We start from the raw sequence: 22,525 nt of genomic DNA, 5'->3' as shown, positions 1-22,525 counted from the left end.
TCCAAGGAATCCGAAATATCTGTTCTGAGATTCCACAGAAATAAGGATAGCAAAGAGATCCACGAAATACAGATATAACCCTGTGAGATGAATTAACAGAACACTAAGCAGTTTCTCAGAAAGCTTCTTTCCAGATTTCATCTGAGGATATTTCCTTTTTCACCATAGCCCTCTATGGGCTTCCAAATATCACTTTGCCAATTCCACAAGAACTGTCTTAGCGACAGGCTTCTTGAGGGGAAAGCTGTAACTCTGTGAGATGATTTTAAAGAACACAAAGAAGTTTCTCAGAAAGCTTCTTCCTCTTTGTTATCGGAGGATATTTCCTTTGGCCCTATAGTCTTCTAAGGGATCCGAAATATCTGTTCTCAGATTCCACAGAAATAAGGCGAGCAAAGAGATCCACGAAATACAGATGTAACTCTGTGAGATGAATTAACAGAACACTAAGCATTTTCTCAGAAAGCTTCTTTCCAGATTTCATCTAAGGATATTTCCTTTTTCACCATAGCCCTATATGGCCTTAAAAATATCACTTTGCCAATTCGACAAGAACTGTCTTAGCGAAAGGCTTCTTGAGGGGAAAGCTGTAACTCTGTGAGATGATTTCACAGAACACAAAGAAGTTTCTCAGAAAGCTTCTTTCTCTTTGTTATCGGAGGATATTTCCTTTGGCCCTATAGTCTTCAAAGGGATCCGAAATATCTGTTCTCAGATTCCACAGAAATAAGGCAAGCAAAGAGATCCACGAAATACAGATGTAACTCTTTTAGATGATTTGACAGGACACTAAGCAGTTTCTCAGAAAGCTTCTTTCCAGATTTCATCTGAGGATATTTCCTTTTTCACCATAGCCCTCTATGGACTTCCAAATACCACTTTGCCAATTCCACAAGAACTGTTTTAGCGAAAGGCTTCTTGAGGGGATAGCTGTAACTCTGTGAGATGATTTCACAGAACACAAAGAAGTTTCTCAGAAAGCTTCCTTCTCTTTGAAATCGGAGGATATTACCTTTGACCCTATAGTCTTCCAAGGGATCCGAAATATCTGTTCTCAGATTCCACAGAAATAAGGCTAGCAAAGAGATCGACGAAATACAGATGTAACTCTGTGAGATAAATTAACAGAACACTAAGCAGTTTCTCAGAAAGCTTCTTTCCAGATTTCATCTGAGGATATTTCCTTTTTCACCATAGCCCTCTATGGGCTTCCAAATATCACTTTGCCAATTCCACAAGAACCCTTTTAGCGAAAGGCTTCTTGAGGGGAAAGCTGTAACTCTGTGAGATGATTTCACAGAACACAAAGAAGTTTCTCAGAAAGCTTCTTTCTCTTTGTTATCGGAGGATATTTCCTTTGGCCCTATAGTCTTCCAAGGGATCCGAAATATCTGTTCTCAGATTCCACTGAAATAAGGCTAGCAAAGAGATCCACGAAATACAGATGTAACTCTGTGAGATGAATTAACAGAACACTAAGCAGTTTCTCAGAAAGCTTCTTTCCAGATTTCATGTAAGGATATTTCCTTTTTCACCATAGATCTCTATGGGCTTCCAAATATCACTTTGCCAATTCCACAAGAACTGTCTTAGCGACAGGCTTCTTGAGGGGAAAGCTGTAACTCTGTGAGATGATTTTAAAGAACACAAAGAAGTTTCTCAGAAAGCTTCTTCCTCTTTGTTATCGGAGGATATTTCCTTTGGCCCTATAGTCTTCTAAGGGATCCGAAATATCTGTTCTCAGATTCCACAGAAATAAGGCGAGCAAAGAGATCCACGAAATACAGATGTAACTCTCTGAGATGAATTAACAGAACACTAAGCATTTTCTCAGAAAGCTTCTTTCCAGATTTCATCTAAGGATATTTCCTTTTTCACCATAGCCCTATATGGCCTTAAAAATATCACTTTGCCAATTCGACAAGAACTGTCTTAGCGAAAGGCTTCTTGAGGGGAAAGCTGTAACTCTGTGAGATGATTTCACAGAACACAAAGAAGTTTCTCAGAAAGCTACTTTCTCTTTGTTATCGGATGATATTTCCTTTGGCCCTATAGTCTTCAGAGGGATCCGAAATATCTGTTCTCAGATTCCACAGAAATAAGGCAAGCAAAGAGATCCACGAAATACAGATGTAACTCTTTTAGATGATTTGACAGGACACTAAGCAGTTTCTCAGAAAGCTTCTTTCCAGATTTCATCTGAGGATATTTCCTTTTTCACCATAGCCCTCTATGGACTTCCAAATACCACTTTGCCAATTCCACAAGAACTGTTTTAGCGAAAGGCTTCTTGAGGGGAAAGCTGTAACTCTGTGAGATGATTTCACAGAACACAAAGAAGTTTCTCAGAAAGCTTTCTTCTCTTTGAAATCGGAGGATATTTCCTTTGACCCTATAGTCTTCCAAGGGATCCGAAATATCTGTTCTCAGATTCCACAGAAATAAGGCTAAAAAAGAGATCGACGAAATACAGATGTAACTCTGTGAGATAAATTAACAGAACACTAAGCAGTTTCTCAGAAAGCTTCTTTCCAGATTTCATCTGAGGATATTTCCTTTTTCACCATAGCCCTCTATGGGCTTCCAAATATCACTTTGCCAATTCCACAAGAACCCTTTTAGCGAAAGGCTTCTTGAGGGGAAAGCTGTAACTCTGTGAGATGATTTCACAGAACACAAAGAAGTTTCTCAGAAAGCTTCTTTCTCTTTGTTATCGGAGGATATTTCCTTTGGCCCTATAGTCTTCCAAGGGATCCGAAATATCTGTTCTCAGATTCCACAGAAATAAGGCTAGCAAAGAGATCCACGAAATACAGATGTAACTCTGTGAGATGAATTAACAGAACACTAAGCAGTTTCTCAGAAAGCTTCTTTCCAGATTTCATGTAAGGATATTTCCTTTTTCACCATAGATCTCTATGGGCTTCCAAATATCACTTTGCCAATTCCACAAGAACTGTCTTAGCGAAAGGCTTCTTGAGGGGAAAGCTGTAACTCTGTGAGATGATTTCAAAGAACACAAAGAAGTTTCTCAGAAAGCTTCTTTCTCTTTGTTATCGGAGGATATTTCCTTTGGCCCTATAGTCTTCCAAGGGATCCGAAATATCTGTTCTCAGATTCCACAGAAATAAGGCTAGCAAAGAGATCCACGAAATACAGATGTAACTCTCTGAGATGAATTAACGGAACACTAAGCAGTTTCTCAGAAAGCTTCTTTCCAGATTTCATCTGAGGATATTTCCTTTTTCACCATAGCCCTCTATGGACTTTCAAATACCACTTTGCCAATTCCACAAGAACTGTTTTAGCGAAAGGCTTCTTGAGGGGAAAGCTGTAACTCTGTGAGATGATTTCACAGAACACAAAGAAGTTTCTCAAAAAGCTTCTCTCTCTTTGTAATCGGAGGCTATTTCCTTTGGCCCTATAGTCTTCCAAAGGATCCGAAATATCTGTTCTCAGATTCCACAGAAATAAGGCTAGCAAAGAGATCCACGAAATACAGATGTAACTCTGTGAGATGAATTAACAGAACACTAAGCAGTTTCTCAGAAAGCTTCTTTACAGATTTCATCTGAGGATATTTCCTTTTTCACCATAGCCCTCTATGGGCTTCCAAATATCACTTTGCCAATTCCACAAGAACTGTTTTAGCGAAAGGCTTCTTGAGGGGAAAGCTGTAACTCTGTGAGATGATTTCACTGAACACAAAGAAGTTTCTCAGAAAGCTTCTTTCTCTTTGTTATCGGAGGACATTTCCTTTGGCCCTATAGTCTTCCAAGGGATCCGAAATATCTGTTCTCAGATTCCACAGAAATAAGGCTAGCAAAGAGATCCACGAAATAGAGATGTAACTCTGTGAGATGAATTAACAGAACACTAAGCAGTTTCTCAGAAAGCTTCTTTCCAGATTTCATCTGAGGATATTTCCTTCTTCACCATAGCCCACTATGGGCTTCGAAATGTCACTTTGCCAATTCCAGAATAACTGTCTTGGCGAAAGCCTTCTTGAGGGGAAAGCTGTAACTCTGTGAGATGATTTCACAGAACACAAAGAAGTTTCTCAGAAAGCTTCTTTCTCTTTGTTATCGGAGGATATTTCCTTTGGCCCTATAGTCTTCCAAGGGATCCGAAATATCTGTTCTCAGATTCCACAGAAATAAGGCTAGCAAAGAGATCCACGAAATACACATGTAACTCTGTGAAATGAATTAACAGAACACTAAGCAGTTTCTCAGAAAGCTTCTTTCCAGATTTCATCTGAGGATATTTCCTTCTTCACCGTAGCCCTCTAAGGGCTTCCAAATATCACTTTGCCAATTCCACAAGAAGTGTCTTAGCGAAAGGATTCTTGAGGGGAAAGCTGTAACTCTGTGAGATGATTTCACAGAACACAAAGAAGTTTCTCAGAAAGCTTCTTTCTCTTTGTTATCGGAGGATATTTCCTTTGGCCCTATAGTCTTCCAAGGGATCCGAAATATCTGATCTCAGATTCCACAGAAATAAGGCTAGAAAAGAGATCCACGAAATACAGATGTAACTCTATGAGATGAATTAATAGAACACTAAGCAGTTTCTCAGAAAGCTTCTTTCCAGAATTCATCTGAGGATATTTCCTTTTTCACCATAGCCCTCTATGGGCATCCAAATATCACTTTGCCAATTCCACCATAACTGTCTTAGCGAAAGGGTTCTTGAGGGGAAAGCTGTAACTCTGTGAGATGATTTCAAAGAACACAAAGAAGTTTCTCAGAAAGCTTCTTTCTCTTTGTTATCGCAGGATATTTCCTTTGGCCCTATAGTCTTCCAAGGGATCCGAAATATCTGTTCTCAGATTCCACAGAAATACGGCTAGCAAAGAGATCCACGAAATACATATGTAACTCTGTGAGATGAATTAACAGAACACTAAGCAGTTTCTCAGAAAGCTTCTTTCCAGATTTCATCTGAGGATATTTCCTTTTTCACCATAGCCCTCTATGGGCTTCCAAATATCACTTTGCCAATTCCACAAGAAGCGTCTTAGCGAAAGGCTTCTTGTGGGAAAAGCTGTAACTCGGTGAGATGATTTCACAGAACACAAAGAAGTTTCTCAGAAAGCTTCTTTCTCTTTGTTATCGGAGGATATTTCCTTTGGCCCTATAGTCTTCCAAGGGATCCGAAATATCTGTTCTCAGATTCCACAGAAATAATGCTAGCAAAGAGATCCACGAAATACAGATGTAACTCTGTGAGATGAATTAACAGAACACTAAGCAGTTTCTCAGAAAGCTTCTTACCAGATTTCATCTGAGGATATTTCCTTTTTCACCATAGCCCCCTATGGGCTTCCAAATATCACTTTGCCAATTCCACAAGAACTGTCTTGGCTAAAGGGTTCTTGGGAGGAAAGCTGTAACTCTGTGAGATGATTTCACAGAACACAAAGAAGTTTTTCAGAAAGCTTCTTTCTCTTTGTTATCGGAGGATATTTCCTTTGGCCCTATAGTCTTCCAAGGGATCCGAAATATCTGTTCTCAGATTCCACAGAAATAAGGCTAGCAAAGAGATCCACGAAATACAGATGTAACTCTGTGAGATGAATTAACAGAACACTAAGCAGTTTCTCAGAAAGCTTCTTTACAGATTTCATCTGAGGATATTTCCTTTTTCAGCATCGCCCTCTATGGGCTTCGAAATGTCACTTGGCCAATTCCAGAAGAACTGTCTTGGCGAAAGCCTTCTTGAGGGGAAAGCTGTAACTCTGTGAGATGATTTCACAGAACACAAAGAAGTTTCTCAGAAAGCTTCTTTCTCTTTGTTATCGGAGGATATTTCCTTTGGCCCTATAGTCTTCCAAGGGATCCGAAATATCTGTTCTCAGATTCCACAGAAATAAGGCTAGCAAAGAGATCCACGAAATACAGATGTAACTCTATGAGATGAATTAATAGAACACTAAGCAGTTTCTCAGAAAGCTTCTTTCCAGAATTCATCTGAGGATATTTCCTTTTTCACCATAGCCCTCTATGGGCATCCATATATCACTTTGCCAATTCCACAATAACTGTCTTAGCGAAAGGGTTCTTGAGGGGAAAGCTGTAACTCTGTGAGATGATTTCATAGAACACAAAGAAGTTTCTCAGAAAGCTTCTTTCTTTTTGCTGTCGGAGGATATTTCCTTTGGCCCTATAGTCTTCCAAGGGATCCGAAATATCTGTTCTCAGATTCCACAGAAATAAGGCTAGCAAAGAGATCCACAAAATACAGATGTAACTCTGTGAGATGAATTAACAGAACACTAAGCAGTTTCTCAGAAAGCTTCTTTCCAGATTTCATCTGAGGATATTTCCTTTTTCACCATTGCCCTCTATGGGCTTCCAAATATCACTTTGCCAATTCCACAAGAACTGTCTTAGCGACAGGCTTCTTGAGGGGAAAGCTGTAACTCTGTGAGATGATTTTAAAGAACACAAAGAAGTTTCTCAGAAAGCTTCTTCCTCTTTGTTATCGGAGGATATTTCCATTGGCCCTATAGTCTTCTAAGGGATCCGAAATATCTGTTCTCAGATTCCACAGAAATAAGGCTAGCAAAGAGATCCACGAAATACAGATGTAACTCTCTGAGATGAATTAACAGAACACTAAGCATTTTCTCAGAAAGCTTCTTTCCAGATTTCATCTAAGGATATTTCCTTTTTCACCATAGCCCTCTATGGCCTTAAAAATATCACTTTGCCAATTCGACAAGAACTGTCTTAGCGAAAGGCTTCTTGAGGGGAAAGCTGTAACTCTGTGAGATGATTTCACAGAACACAAAGAAGTTTCTCAGAAAGCTTCTTTCTCTTTGTTATCGGAGGATATTTCCTTTGGCCCTATAGTCTTCAAAGGGATCCGAAATATCTGTTCTCAGATTCCACAGAAATAAGGCTAGCAAAGAGATCCACGAAATACAGATGTAACTGTTTTAGATGATTTGACAGAACACTAAGCAGTTTCTCAGAAAGCTTCTTTCCAGATTTCATCTGAGGATATTTCCTTTTTCACCATAGCCCTCTATGGACTTCCAAATACCACTTTGCCAATTCCACAAGAACTGTTTTAGCGAAAGGCTTCTTGAGGGGAAAGCTGTAACTCTGTGAGATGATTTCACAGAACACAAAGAAGTTTCTCAGAAAGCTTCCTTCTCTTTGAAATCGGAGGATATTTCCTTTGACCCTATAGACTTCCAAGGGATCTGAAATATCTGTTCTCAGATTCCACAGAAATAAGGCTAGCAAAGAGATCGACGAAATACAGATGTAACTCTGTGAGATAAATTAACAGAACACTAAGCAGTTTCTCAGAAAGCTTCTTTCCAGATTTCATCTGAGGATATTTCCTTTTTCACCATAGCCCTCTAAGGGCTTCCAAATATCACTTTGCCAATTCCACAAGAACCCTTTTAGCGAAAGGCTTCTTGAGGGGAAAGCTGTAACTCTGTGAGATGATTTCACAGAACACAAAGAAGTTTCTCAGAAAGCTTCTTTCACTTTGTTATCGGAGGATATTTCCTTTGGCCCTATAGTCTTCCAAGGGATCCGAAATATCTGTTCTCAGATTCCACAGAAATAAGGCTAGCAAAGAGATCCATGAAATACAGATGTAACTCTTTTAGATGATTTGACAGAACACTAAGCAGTTTCTCAGAAAGCTTCTTTCCAGATTTCATCTGAGGATATTTCCTTTTTCACCATAGCCCTCTATGGACTTCCAAATACCACTTTCCGAATTCCACAAGAACTGTTTTAGCGAAAGGCTTCTTGAGGGGAAAGCTGTAACTCTGTGAGATGATTTCACAGAACACAAAGAAGTTTCTCAGAAAGCTTCTTTTTCTTTGTAATCGGAGGATATTTCCTTTGACCCTATAGTCTTCCAAAGGATCCGAAATATCTGTTGTCAGATTCCACAGAAATAAGGCTAGCAAAGAGATCGACGAAATACAGATGTAACTCTGTGAGATGAATTAACAGAACACTAAGCAGTTTCTCAGAAAGCTTCTTTCCAGATTTCATCTTAGGATATTTCCTTTTTCACCATAGCCCTCTATGGGCTTCCAAATATCACTTTGCCAATTCCACAAGAACCCTTTCAGCTAAAGGCTTCTTGAAGGGAAAGCTGTAACTCTGTGAGATGATTTCACAGAACACAAAGAAGTTTCTCAGAAAGCTTCTTTCTCTTTGTTATCGGAGGATATTTCCTTTGGCCCTATAGTCTTCCAAGGGATCCGAAATATCTGTTCTCAGATTCCACAGAAATAAGGCTAGCAAAGAGATCCACGAAATACAGATGTAACTCTGTGAGATGAATTAACAGAACACTAAGCAGTTTCTCAGAAAGCTTCTTTCCAGATTTCATCTAAGGATATTTCCTTTTTCACCATAGCCCTCTATGGGCTTCCAAATATCACTTTGCCAATTCCACAAGAACTGTCTTAGCGAAAGGCTTCTTGAGGGGAAAGCTGTAACTCTGTGAGATGATTTCACAGAACACAAAGAAGTTTCTCAAAAGCTTCTTTCTCTTTGTAATCGGAGGATATTTCCTTTGGCCCTATAGTCTTCCAAAGGATGCGAAATATCTGTTCTCAGATTCCACAGAAATAAGGCTAGCAAAGAGATCCACGAAATACACATGTAACTCTGTGAGATGAATTAACAGAACACTAAGCAGTTTCTCAGAAAGCTTCTTTCCAGATATCATCTGAGGATATTTCCTTTTTCACCATCGCCCTCTATGGGCTTCCAAATATCACTTTGCCAATTCCACAAAACTGTCTTAGCGAAAGGCTTCTTGAAGAGAAAGCTGTAACACTGTGAGATGATTTCATAGAACACGAAGAAGTTTCTCAGAAAGCTTCTTTCTCTTTGTTATCGGAAGATATTTCCTTTGACCCTATAGTCTTCCAAGGGATCAGAAATATCTGTTCTCAGATTCCACAGAAATAAGGCTAGCAAAGAGATCGACGAAATACAGATGTAACTCTGTGAGATGAATTAACAGAACACTAAGTAGTTTCTCAAAAAGCTTCTTTACAGATTTCATCTGAGGATATTTCCTTTTTCACCATAGCCCTATATGGGCTTCCAAATATCACTTTGCCAATTCCACAAGAACCCTTTTAGCGAAAGGCTTCTTGAGGGGAAAGCTGTAACTCTGTGAGATGATTTCACAGAACACAAAGAAGTTTCTCAGAAAGCTTCTTTCTCTTTGTTATCGGAGGATATTTCCTTTGGCCCTATAGTCATCCAAAGGATCCGAAATATCTGTTCTCAGATTCCACAGAAATAAGGCTAGCAAAGAGATCCACGAAATACAGATGTAACTCTGTGAGATGAATTAACAGAACACTAAGCAGTTTCTCAGAAAGCTTCTTTCCAGATTTCATCTTTGGATAATTCCTTTTTCACCATAGCCCTCTATGGGCTTCCAAATATCACTTTGCCAATTCCACAAGAACCCTTTTAGCGAAAGGCTTCTTCAGGGGAAAGCTGTAATTCTGTGAGATGATTTCACAGAACACAAAGAAGTTTCTCAGAAAGCTTCTTTCTCTTTGTTATCGGAGGATATTTCCTTTGGCCCTGTAGTCTTCCAAGGGATCCGAAATATCTGTTCTCAGATTCCACAGAAATAAGGCTAGCAAAGAGATCCACGAAATACAGATGTAACTCTGTGAGATGAATTAACAGAACAGTAAGCAGTCTCTCAGAAAGCTTCTTTCCAGATTTCATCTAAGGATATTTCCTTTTTCACCTTAGCCCTCTATGGGCTTCCAAATATCACTTTGCCAATTCCAGAAGAACTGTCTTAGCGAAAGTCTTCCTGAAGGGAAAGCTGTAACTCTGTGAGATGATTTCAAAGAACACGAATAAGTTTCTCAGAAAGCTTCTTTCTCTTTGTTATCGGAGGATATTTCCTTTGGTCCTATAGTCTTCCAAGGGATCCGAAATATCTGTTCTCAGATTCCACGGAAATAAGGCTAGCAAAGAGATCGACGAAATACAGATGTAACTCTGTGAGATGAATTAACAGAACACTAAGTAGTTTCTCAAAAAGCTTCTTTACAGATTTCATCTGAGGATATTTCCTTTTTCACCATAGCCCTCTATGGGCTTCCAAATATCACTTTGCCAATTCCACAAGAACCCTTTTAGCGAAAGGCTTCTTGAGGGGAAAGCTGTAACTCTGTGAGATGATTTCACAGAACACACAGAAGTTTCTCAGAAAGCTTCTTTCTCTTTGTTATCGGAGGATATTTCCTTTGGCCCTATAGTCTTCCAAGGGATCCGAAATATCTGTTCTCAGATTCCACAGAAATAAGGCTAGCAAAGAGATCCACGAAATACATATGTAACACTTTTAGATGATTTGACAGAACACTAAGCAGTTTCTCAGAAAGCATCTTTCCAGATTTCATCTGAGGATATTTCCTTTTTCACCATAGCCCTCTATGGACTTCCAAATACCACTTTGCAAATTCCACAAGAACTGTTTTAGCGAAAGGCTTCCTAAGGGGAAAGCGGTAACTCTGTGAGATGATTTCACAGAACACAAAGAAGTTTCTCAGAAAGCTTCTTTCTCTTTGTAATCGGAGGATATTTCCTTTGGCCCTATAGTCATCCAAAGGATCCGAAATATCTGTTCTCAGATTCCACAGAAATAAGGCTAGCAAAGAGATCCACGAAATAGAGATGTAACTCTGTGAGATGAATTAACAGAACAGTAAGCAGTTTCTCAGAAAGCTTCTTTCCAGATTTCATCTGAGGATATTTCCTTTTTCAACATAGCCCTCTATGGGCTTCCAAATATCACTTTGCCAATTCCAGAAGAACTGTCTTAGCGAAAGGCTTCCTGAGGGGAAAGCTGTAACTCTGTGAGATGATTTCAAAGAACACGAATAAGTTTCTCAGAGAGCTTCTTTCTCTTTGTTATCGGAGGATATTTCCTTTGGCCCTATACTCTTCCAAGGGATCCGAAATATCTGTTCTCAGATTCCACAGAAATAAGGCTAGCAAAGAGATCCACGAAATACAGATGTAACTCTGTGAGATGAATTGACAGAACACTAAGCAGTTTCTCAGAAAACTTCTTTCCAGATTTCATCTGAGGATATTTCCTTTTTCACCATAGCCCTCTATGGACTTCCAAATATCACTTTGCCAATTCCACAAGAACTGTTTTAGCGAAAGGCTTCTTGAGGGGAAAGCTGTAACTCTGTGATATGATTTCACAGAACACAGAGAATATTCTCAGAAAGCTTCTTTCTCTTTGTTTTCGGAGGATATTTCCTTTGGCCCTATAGTCTTCCAAGGGATCCGAAATATCTCTTCTCAGATTCCACAGAAATAAGGCTAGCAAAGAGATCGAGGAAATACAGATGTAACTCTGTGAGATGAATTAACAGAACACTAAGCAGTTTCTCAGAAAGCATCTTTCCAGATTTCATGTCAGGATATTTCCTTTTTCACCATAGCCCTCTATGGGCTTCCAAATATCACTTTGCCAATTCCACAAGAACTGTCTTGGCGAAAGGCTTCTTGAGGGGAAAGCTGTAACTCTGTGAGATGATTTCACACAACACAAGGAAGTTTCTCAGAAAGCTTCTTTCTCTTTGTTATCGGAGGATATTTCCTTTGGCCAAATATTCTTCCAAGGGATCCGAAATATCTGTTCTCAGATTCAACAAATAAGGCTAGCAAAGAAATCCACGAAATACAGATGTAACTCTGTGAGATGAATTAACAGAACACTAAGCAGTTTCTCAGAAGGCTGCTTTCCTGATTTCATCTGAGGATATTTCCTTTTTCACCATAGCCCTCTATGGGCTTCCAAATATCACTTTGCCTATTCCACAAGAACTGTCTTAGCGAAAGGCTTCTTGAGGGGAAAGCTGTAACTCTGTGAGATGATTTCACAGAACACAAAGAAGTTTCTCATAAAGCTTCTTTCTCTTTGTTATCGGAGGATATTTCCTTTGGCCCTATAGTTTTCCAAGGGATCCGAAATATCTGTTCTCAGATTCCAGAGAAATAAGGCTAGCAAAGAGATCCACGAAATACAGATGTAACTCTGTGAGATGAATTAACAGAACACTAAGCAGTTTCTCAGAAAGCTTCTTTCCAGATTTCATCTGAGGATATTTCCTTTTTCACCATAGCCCTCTATGGGCTTCCAAATATCACTTTGCCAATTCCACAAGAACTGTCTTAGCGAAAGTCTTCTTGAGAGGAAAGCTGTAACTCTGTGAGACGATTTCAAAGAACACAAATAAGTTTCTCAGAAAGCTTCTTTCTCTTTGTTATCGGAGGATATTTCCTTTGGCCCTATAGTCTTCCAAGGAATCCGAAATATCTGCTCTGAGATTCCACAGAAGTAAGGATAGCAAAGAGATCCACGAAATACAGATATAACCCTGTGAGAGGAATTAACAGAACACTAAGCAGTTTCTCAGAAAACTTCTTTCCAGATTTCATCGGAGGATATTTCCTTTTTCACCATAGCCCTCTATGGGCTTCCAAATATCACTTTGCCAATTCCACAAGAAGTGTCTTGGCGAAAGGGTTCTTGAGAAGAAAGCTGTAACTCTGTGTGATGATTTCACAGAAAACAAGGAAGTTTCTCAGAAAGCTTCTTTCTCTTTGTTATCGGAGGATATTTCCTTTGGCCCTATATTCTTCCAAGGGATCCGAAATATCTGTTTTCAGATTACACAGAAATAAGGCGAGCAAAGAGATCCACGAAATACACATGTAACTCTGTGAGATGAATTAACAGAACACTAAGCAGTATCTCAGAAAGCTTCTTTCCAGATTTCATCTGAGGATATTTCCTTTTTCACCATAGCCCCCTATGGGCTTCCAAATATCACTTTGCCAATTCCACAAGAACTGTCTTAGCGAAAGGCTTCTTGAGGGGAAAGCTGTAACTCTGTGAGATGAATTCACAGAACACAAAGCAGTTTCTCAGAAAGCGTCTTTCTCTTTGTAATCGGAGGATATTTCCTTTGGCCCTATAGTCATCCAATGCATCCGAAATATCTGTTCTCAGATTCCACAGAAATAAGGCTAGCAAAGAGATCCACGAAATACAGATGTAACTCTGTGAGATGAATTAACAGAACACTAAGCAGTTTCTCAGAAAGCTTCTTTCCAGATTTCATCTGAGGATATTTCCTTTTTCACCATAGCCGTCTATGGGCTTCCAAATATCACTTTGCCAATTCCACAAGAACCCTTTTAGCGAAAGGCTTCTTGAGGGGAAAGCTGTAATTCTGTGAGATGATTTCACAGAACACAAAGAAGTTTCTCAGAAAGCTTCTTTCTCTTTGTTATCGGAGGATATTTCCTTTGGCCCTATAGTCTTCCAAGGGATCCGAAATATCTGTTCTCAGATTCCACAGAAATAAGGCTAGCAAAGAGATCCACGAAATAGAGATGTAACTCTGTGAGATGAATTAACAGAACAGTAAGCAGTTTCTCAGAAAGCTTCCTTCCAGATTTCATGTAAGGATATTTCCTTTTTCACCTTAGCCCTCTATGGGCTTCCAAATATCACTTTGCCAATTCCAGAAGAACTGTCTTAGCGAAAGGCTTCCTGAGGGGAAAGCTGTAACTCGGTGAGATGATTTCAAAGAACACGAATAAGTTTCTCAGAAAGCTTCTTTCTCTTTGTTATCGGAGGATATTTCCTTTGGCCCTATCGTCTTCCAAGGGATCCGATATATCTGTTCTCAGATTCCACAGAAATAAGGCTAGCAAAGAGATCCACGAAATACACATGTAACTCTGTGAGATGAATTGACAGAACACTAAGCAGTTTCTCAGAAAGCTTCTTTCCAGATTTCATCTGAGGATATTTCCTTTTTCACCATAGCCCTCTATGGACTTCCAAATATCACTTTGCCAATTCCACAAGAACTGTTCAAGCGAAAGGCTTCTTGAGGGGAAAGCTGTAACTCTGTGATATGATTTCACAGAACACAGAGAATATTCTCAGAAAGCTTCTTTCTCTTTGTTATCGGAGGATATTTCCTTTGGCCCTATAGTCTTCCAAGGGATCCGAAATATCTCTTCTCAGATTCCACAGAAATAAGGCTAGCAAAGAGATCGAGGAAATACAGATGTAACTCTGTGAGATGAATTAACAGAACACTAAGCAGTTTCTCAGAAAGCATCTTTCCAGATTTCATCTGAGGATATTTCCTTTTTCACCATAGCCGTCTATGGGCTTCCAAATATCACTTTGCCAATTCCACAAGAACTGTCTTGGCGAAAGGCTTCTTGAGGGGAAAGCTGTAACTCTGTGAGATGATTTCACAGAACACAAGGAAGTTTCTCAGAAAGCTTCTTTCTCTTTGTTATCGGAGGATATTTCCTTTGGCCAAATATTCTTCCAAGGGATCCGAAATATCTGTTCTCAGATTCCACAAATAAGGCTAGCAAAGAGATCCACGAAATACAGATGTAACTCTTTGAGATGAATTAACAGAACACTAAGCAGTTTCTCAGAAGGCTGCTTTCCAGATTTCATCTGAGGATATTTCCTTTTTCACCATAGCCCTCTATGGGCTTCCAAATATCACTTTGCCTATTCCACAAGAAGTGTCTTAGCGAAAGGCTTCTTGAGGGGAAAGCTGTAACTCTGTGAGATGATTTCACAGAACACAAAGAAGTTTCTCATAAAGCTTCTTTCTCTTTGTTATCGGAGGATATTTCCTTTGGCCCTATAGTCATCCAAAGGATCCGAAATATCTGTTCTCAGATTCCACAGAAATAAGGCTAGCAAAGAGATCCACGAAATACAGATGTAACTCTGTGAGATGAATTAACAGAACACTAAGCAGTTTCTCAGAAAGCTTCTTTCCAGATTTCATCTTTGGATAATTCCTTTTTCACCATAGCCCTCTATGGGCTTCCAAATATCACTTTGCCAATTCCACAAGAACCCTTTTAGCGAAAGGCTTCTTGAGGGGAAAGCTGTAATTCTGTGAGATGATTTCACAGAACACAAAGAAGTTTCTCAGAAAGCTTCTTTCTCTTTGTTATCGGAGGATATTTCCTTTGGCCCTGTAGTCTTCCAAGGGATCCGAAATATCTGTTCTCAGATTCCACAGAAATAAGACTAGCAAAGAGATCCACGAAATACAGATGTAACTCTGTGAGATGAATTAACAGAACAGTAAGCAGTCTCTCAGAAAGCTTCTTTCCAGATTTCATCTAAGGATATTTCCTTTTTCACCTTAGCCCTCTATGGGCTTCCAAATATCACTTTGCCAATTCCAGAAGAACTGTCTTAGCGAAAGTCTTCCTGAAGGGAAAGCTGTAACTCTGTGAGATGATTTCAAAGAACACGAATAAGTTTCTCAGAAAGCTTCTTTCTCTTTGTTATCGGAGGATATTTCCTTTGGTCCTATAGTCTTCCAAGGGATCCGAAATATCTGTTCTCAGATTCCACGGAAATAAGGCTAGCAAAGAGATCGACGAAATACAGATGTAACTCTGTGAGATGAATTAACAGAACACTAAGTAGTTTCTCAAAAAGCTTCTTTTCAGATTTCATCTGAGGATATTTCCTTTTTCACCATAGCCCTCTATGGGCTTCCAAATATCACTTTGCCAATTCCACAAGAACCCTTTTAGCGAAAGGCTTCTTGAGGGGAAAGCTGTAACTCTGTGAGATGATTTCACAGAACACACAGAAGTTTCTCAGAAAGCTTCTTTCTCTTTGTTATCGGAGGATATTTCCATTGGCCCTATAGTCTTCCAAGGGATCCGAAATATCTGTTCTCAGATTCCACAGAAATAAGGCTAGCAAAGAGATCCACGAAATACATATGTAACACTTTTAGATGATTTGACAGAACACTAAGCAGTTTCTCAGAAAGCATCTTTCCAGATTTCATCTGAGGATATTTCCTTTTTCACCATAGCCCTCTATGGACTTCCAAATACCACTTTGCCAATTCCACAAGAACTGTTTTAGCGAAAGGCTTCCTAAGGGGAAAGCGGTAACTCTGTGAGATGATTTCACAGAACACAAAGAAGTTTCTCAGAAAGCTTCTTTCTCTTTGTAATCGGAGGATATTTCCTTTGGCCCTATAGTCATCCAAAGGATCCGAAATATCTGTTCTCAGATTCCACAGAAATAAGGCAAGCAAAGAGATCCACGAAATACAGATGTAACTCTTTTAGATGATTTGACAGGACACTAAGCAGTTTCTCAGAAAGCTTCTTTCCAGATTTCATCTGAGGATATTTCCTTTTTCACCATAGCCCTCTATGGACTTCCAAATACCACTTTGCCAATTCCACAAGAACTGTTTTAGCGAAAGGCTTCTTGAGGGGAAAGCTGTAACTCTGTGAGATGATTTCACAGAACACAAAGAAGTTTCTCAGAAAGCTTTCTTCTCTTTGAAATCGGAGGATATTTCCTTTGACCCTATAGTCTTCCAAGGGATCCGAAATATCTGTTCTCAGATTCCACAGAAATAAGGCTAAAAAAGAGATCGACGAAATACAGATGTAACTCTGTGAGATAAATTAACAGAACACTAAGCAGTTTCTCAGAAAGCTTCTTTCCAGATTTCATCTGAGGATATTTCCTTTTTCACCATAGCCCTCTATGGGCTTCCAAATATCACTTTGCCAATTCCACAAGAACCCTTTTAGCGAAAGGCTTCTTGAGGGGAAAGCTGTAACTCTGTGAGATGATTTCACAGAACACAAAGAAGTTTCTCAGAAAGCTTCTTTCTCTTTGTTATCGGAGGATATTTCCTTTGGCCCTATAGTCTTCCAAGGGATCCGAAATATCTGTTCTCAGATTCCACAGAAATAAGGCTAGCAAAGAGATCCACGAAATACAGATGTAACTCTGTGAGATGAATTAACAGAACACTAAGCAGTTTCTCAGAAAGCTTCTTTCCAGATTTCATGTAAGGATATTTCCTTTTTCACCATAGATCTCTATGGGCTTCCAAATATCACTTTGCCAATTCCACAAGAACTGTCTTAGCGAAAGGCTTCTTGAGGGGAAAGCTGTAACTCTGTGAGATGATTTCAAAGAACACAAAGAAGTTTCTCAGAAAGCTTCTTTCTCTTTGTTATCGGAGGATATTTCCTTTGGCCCTATAGTCTTCCAAGGGATCCGAAATATCTGTTCTCAGATTCCACAGAAATAAGGCTAGCAAAGAGATCCACGAAATACAGATGTAACTCTCTGAGATGAATTAACGGAACACTAAGCAGTTTCTCAGAAAGCTTCTTTCCAGATTTCATCTGAGGATATTTCCTTTTTCACCATAGCCCTCTATGGACTTTCAAATACCACTTTGCCAATTCCACAAGAACTGTTTTAGCGAAAGGCTTCTTGAGGGGAAAGCTGTAACTCTGTGAGATGATTTCACAGAACACAAAGAAGTTTCTCAAAAAGCTTCTCTCTCTTTGTAATCGGAGGCTATTTCCTTTGGCCCTATAGTCTTCCAAAGGATCCGAAATATCTGTTCTCAGATTCCACAGAAATAAGGCTAGCAAAGAGATCCACGAAATACAGATGTAACTCTGTGAGATGAATTAACAGAACACTAAGCAGTTTCTCAGAAAGCTTCTTTACAGATTTCATCTGAGGATATTTCCTTTTTCACCATAGCCCTCTATGGGCTTCCAAATATCACTTTGCCAATTCCACAAGAACTGTTTTAGCGAAAGGCTTCTTGAGGTGAAAGCTGTAACTCTGTGAGATGATTTCACTGAACACAAAGAAGTTTCTCAGAAAGCTTCTTTCTCTTTGTTATCGGAGGACATTTCCTTTGGCCCTATAGTCTTCCAAGGGATCCGAAATATCTGTTCTCAGATTCCACAGAAATAAGGCTAGCAAAGAGATCCACGAAATAGAGATGTAACTCTGTGAGATGAATTAACAGAACACTAAGCAGTTTCTCAGAAAGCTTCTTTCCAGATTTCATCTGAGGATATTTCCTTCTTCACCATAGCCCACTATGGGCTTCGAAATGTCACTTTGCCAATTCCAGAATAACTGTCTTGGCGAAAGCCTTCTTGAGGGGAAAGCTGTAACTCTGTGAGATGATTTCACAGAACACAAAGAAGTTTCTCAGAAAGCTTCTTTCTCTTTGTTATCGGAGGATATTTCCTTTGGCCCTATAGTCTTCCAAGGGATCCGAAATATCTGTTCTCAGATTCCACAGAAATAAGGCTAGCAAAGAGATCCACGAAATACACATGTAACTCTGTGAAATGAATTAACAGAACACTAAGCAGTTTCTCAGAAAGCTTCTTTCCAGATTTCATCTGAGGATATTTCCTTCTTCACCGTAGCCCTCTAAGGGCTTCCAAATATCACTTTGCCAATTCCACAAGAAGTGTCTTAGCGAAAGGATTCTTGAGGGGAAAGCTGTAACTCTGTGAGATGATTTCACAGAACACAAAGAAGTTTCTCAGAAAGCTTCTTTCTCTTTGTTATCGGAGGATATTTCCTTTGGCCCTATAGTCTTCCAAGGGATCCGAAATATCTGATCTCAGATTCCACAGAAATAAGGCTAGAAAAGAGATCCACGAAATACAGATGTAACTCTATGAGATGAATTAATAGAACACTAAGCAGTTTCTCAGAAAGCTTCTTTCCAGAATTCATCTGAGGATATTTCCTTTTTCACCATAGCCCTCTATGGGCATCCAAATATCACTTTGCCAATTCCACCATAACTGTCTTAGCGAAAGGGTTCTTGAGGGGAAAGCTGTAACTCTGTGAGATGATTTCAAAGAACACAAAGAAGTTTCTCAGAAAGCTTCTTTCTCTTTGTTATCGCAGGATATTTCCTTTGGCCCTATAGTCTTCCAAGGGATCCGAAATATCTGTTCTCAGATTCCACAGAAATACGGCTAGCAAAGAGATCCACGAAATACATATGTAACTCTGTGAGATGAATTAACAGAACACTAAGCAGTTTCTCAGAAAGCTTCTTTCCAGATTTCATCTGAGGATATTTCCTTTTTCACCATAGCCCTCTATGGGCTTCCAAATATCACTTTGCCAATTCCACAAGAAGCGTCTTAGCGAAAGGCTTCTTGTGGGAAAAGCTGTAACTCGGTGAGATGATTTCACAGAACACAAAGAAGTTTCTCAGAAAGCTTCTTTCTCTTTGTTATCGGAGGATATTTCCTTTGGCCCTATAGTCTTCCAAGGGATCCGAAATATCTGTTCTCAGATTCCACAGAAATAATGCTAGCAAAGAGATCCACGAAATACAGATGTAACTCTGTGAGATGAATTAACAGAACACTAAGCAGTTTCTCAGAAAGCTTCTTACCAGATTTCATCTGAGGATATTTCCTTTTTCACCATAGCCCCCTATGGGCTTCCAAATATCACTTTGCCAATTCCACAAGAACTGTCTTGGCTAAAGGGTTCTTGGGAGGAAAGCTGTAACTCTGTGAGATGATTTCACAGAACACAAAGAAGTTTTTCAGAAAGCTTCTTTCTCTTTGTTATCGGAGGATATTTCCTTTGGCCCTATAGTCTTCCAAGGGATCCGAAATATCTGTTCTCAGATTCCACAGAAATAAGGCTAGCAAAGAGATCCACGAAATACAGATGTAACTCTGTGAGATGAATTAACAGAACACTAAGCAGTTTCTCAGAAAGCTTCTTTACAGATTTCATCTGAGGATATTTCCTTTTTCAGCATCGCCCTCTATGGGCTTCGAAATGTCACTTGGCCAATTCCAGAAGAACTGTCTTGGCGAAAGCCTTCTTGAGGGGAAAGCTGTAACTCTGTGAGATGATTTCACAGAACACAAAGAAGTTTCTCAGAAAGCTTCTTTCTCTTTGTTATCGGAGGATATTTCCTTTGGCCCTATAGTCTTCCAAGGGATCCGAAATATCTGTTCTCAGATTCCACAGAAATAAGGCTAGCAAAGAGATCCACGAAATACAGATGTAACTCTATGAGATGAATTAATAGAACACTAAGCAGTTTCTCAGAAAGCTTCTTTCCAGAATTCATCTGAGGATATTTCCTTTTTCACCATAGCCCTCTATGGGCATCCATATATCACTTTGCCAATTCCACAATAACTGTCTTAGCGAAAGGGTTCTTGAGGGGAAAGCTGTAACTCTGTGAGATGATTTCATAGAACACAAAGAAGTTTCTCAGAAAGCTTCTTTCTTTTTGCTGTCGGAGGATATTTCCTTTGGCCCTATAGTCTTCCAAGGGATCCGAAATATCTGTTCTCAGATTCCACAGAAATAAGGCTAGCAAAGAGATCCACAAAATACAGATGTAACTCTGTGAGATGAATTAACAGAACACTAAGCAGTTTCTCAGAAAGCTTCTTTCCAGATTTCATCTGAGGATATTTCCTTTTTCACCATTGCCCTCTATGGGCTTCCAAATATCACTTTGCCTATTCCACAAGAACTGTCTTAGCGACAGGCTTCTTGAGGGGAAAGCTGTAACTCTGTGAGATGATTTTAAAGAACACAAAGAAGTTTCTCAGAAAGCTTCTTCCTCTTTGTTATCGGAGGATATTTCCATTGGCCCTATAGTCTTCTAAGGGATCCGAAATATCTGTTCTCAGATTCCACAGAAATAAGGCTAGCAAAGAGATCCACGAAATACAGATGTAACTCTCTGAGATGAATTAACAGAACACTAAGCATTTTCTCAGAAAGCTTCTTTCCAGATTTCATCTAAGGATATTTCCTTTTTCACCATAGCCCTCTATGGCCTTAAAAATATCACTTTGCCAATTCGACAAGAACTGTCTTAGCGAAAGGCTTCTTGAGGGGAAAGCTGTAACTCTGTGAGATGATTTCACAGAACACAAAGAAGTTTCTCAGAAAGCTTCTTTCTCTTTGTTATCGGAGGATATTTCCTTTGGTCCTATAGTCTTCAAAGGGATCCGAAATATCTGTTCTCAGATTCCACAGAAATAAGGCTAGCAAAGAGATCCACGAAATACAGATGTAACTGTTTTAGATGATTTGACAGAACACTAAGCAGTTTCTCAGAAAGCTTCTTTCCAGATTTCATCTGAGGATATTTCCTTTTTCACCATAGCCCTCTATGGACTTCCAAATACCACTTTGCCAATTCCACAAGAACTGTTTTAGCGAAAGGCTTCTTGAGGGGAAAGCTGTAACTCTGTGAGATGATTTCACAGAACACAAAGAAGTTTCTCAGAAAGTTTCCTTCTCTTTGAAATCGGAGGATATTTCCTTTGACCCTATAGACTTCCAAGGGATCTGAAATATCTGTTCTCAGATTCCACAGAAATAAGGCTAGCAAAGAGATCGACGAAATACAGATGTAACTCTGTGAGATAAATTAACAGAACACTAAGCAGTTTCTCAGAAAGCTTCTTTCCAGATTTCATCTGAGGATATTTCCTTTTTCACCATAGCCCTCTAAGGGCTTCCAAATATCACTTTGCCAATTCCACAAGAACCCTTTTAGCGAAAGGCTTCTTGAGGGGAAAGCTGTAACTCTGTGAGATGATTTCACAGAACACAAAGAAGTTTCTCAGAAAGCTTCTTTCACTTTGTTATCGGAGGATATTTCCTTTGGCCCTATAGTCTTCCAAGGGATCCGAAATATCTGTTCTCAGATTCCACAGAAATAAGGCTAGCAAAGAGATCCATGAAATACAGATGTAACTCTTTTAGATGATTTGACAGAACACTAAGCAGTTTCTCAGAAAGCTTCTTTCCAGATTTCATCTGAGGATATTTCCTTTTTCACCATAGCCCTCTATGGACTTCCAAATACCACTTTCCGAATTCCACAAGAACTGTTTTAGCGAAAGGCTTCTTGAGGGGAAAGCTGTAACTCTGTGAGATGATTTCACAGAACACAAAGAAGTTTCTCAGAAAGCTTCTTTTTCTTTGTAATCGGAGGATATTTCCTTTGACCCTATAGTCTTCCAAAGGATCCGAAATATCTGTTGTCAGATTCCACAGAAATAAGGCTAGCAAAGAGATCGACGAAATACAGATGTAACTCTGTGAGATGAATTAACAGAACACTAAGCAGTTTCTCAGAAAGCTTCTTTCCAGATTTCATCTTAGGATATTTCCTTTTTCACCATAGCCCTCTATGGGCTTCCAAATATCACTTTGCCAATTCCACAAGAACCCTTTCAGCTAAAGGCTTCTTGAAGGGAAAGCTGTAACTCTGTGAGATGATTTCACAGAACACAAAGAAGTTTCTCAGAAAGCTTCTTTCTCTTTGTTATCGGAGGATATTTCCTTTGGCCCTATAGTCTTCCAAGGGATCCGAAATATCTGTTCTCAGATTCCACAGAAATAAGGCTAGCAAAGAGATCCACGAAATACAGATGTAACTCTGTGAGATGAATTAACAGAACACTAAGCAGTTTCTCAGAAAGCTTCTTTCCAGATTTCATCTAAGGATATTTCCTTTTTCACCATAGCCCTCTATGGGCTTCCAAATATCACTTTGCCAATTCCACAAGAACTGTCTTAGCGAAAGGCTTCTTGA

The sequence above is a fragment of the Macaca fascicularis genome, chromosome 2 (assembly GCF_037993035.2).
Source record: "Macaca fascicularis isolate 582-1 chromosome 2, T2T-MFA8v1.1".
NCBI lineage: Eukaryota > Metazoa > Chordata > Mammalia > Primates > Cercopithecidae > Macaca > Macaca fascicularis.
Note: the sequence above shows the minus strand (reverse complement) of the source record.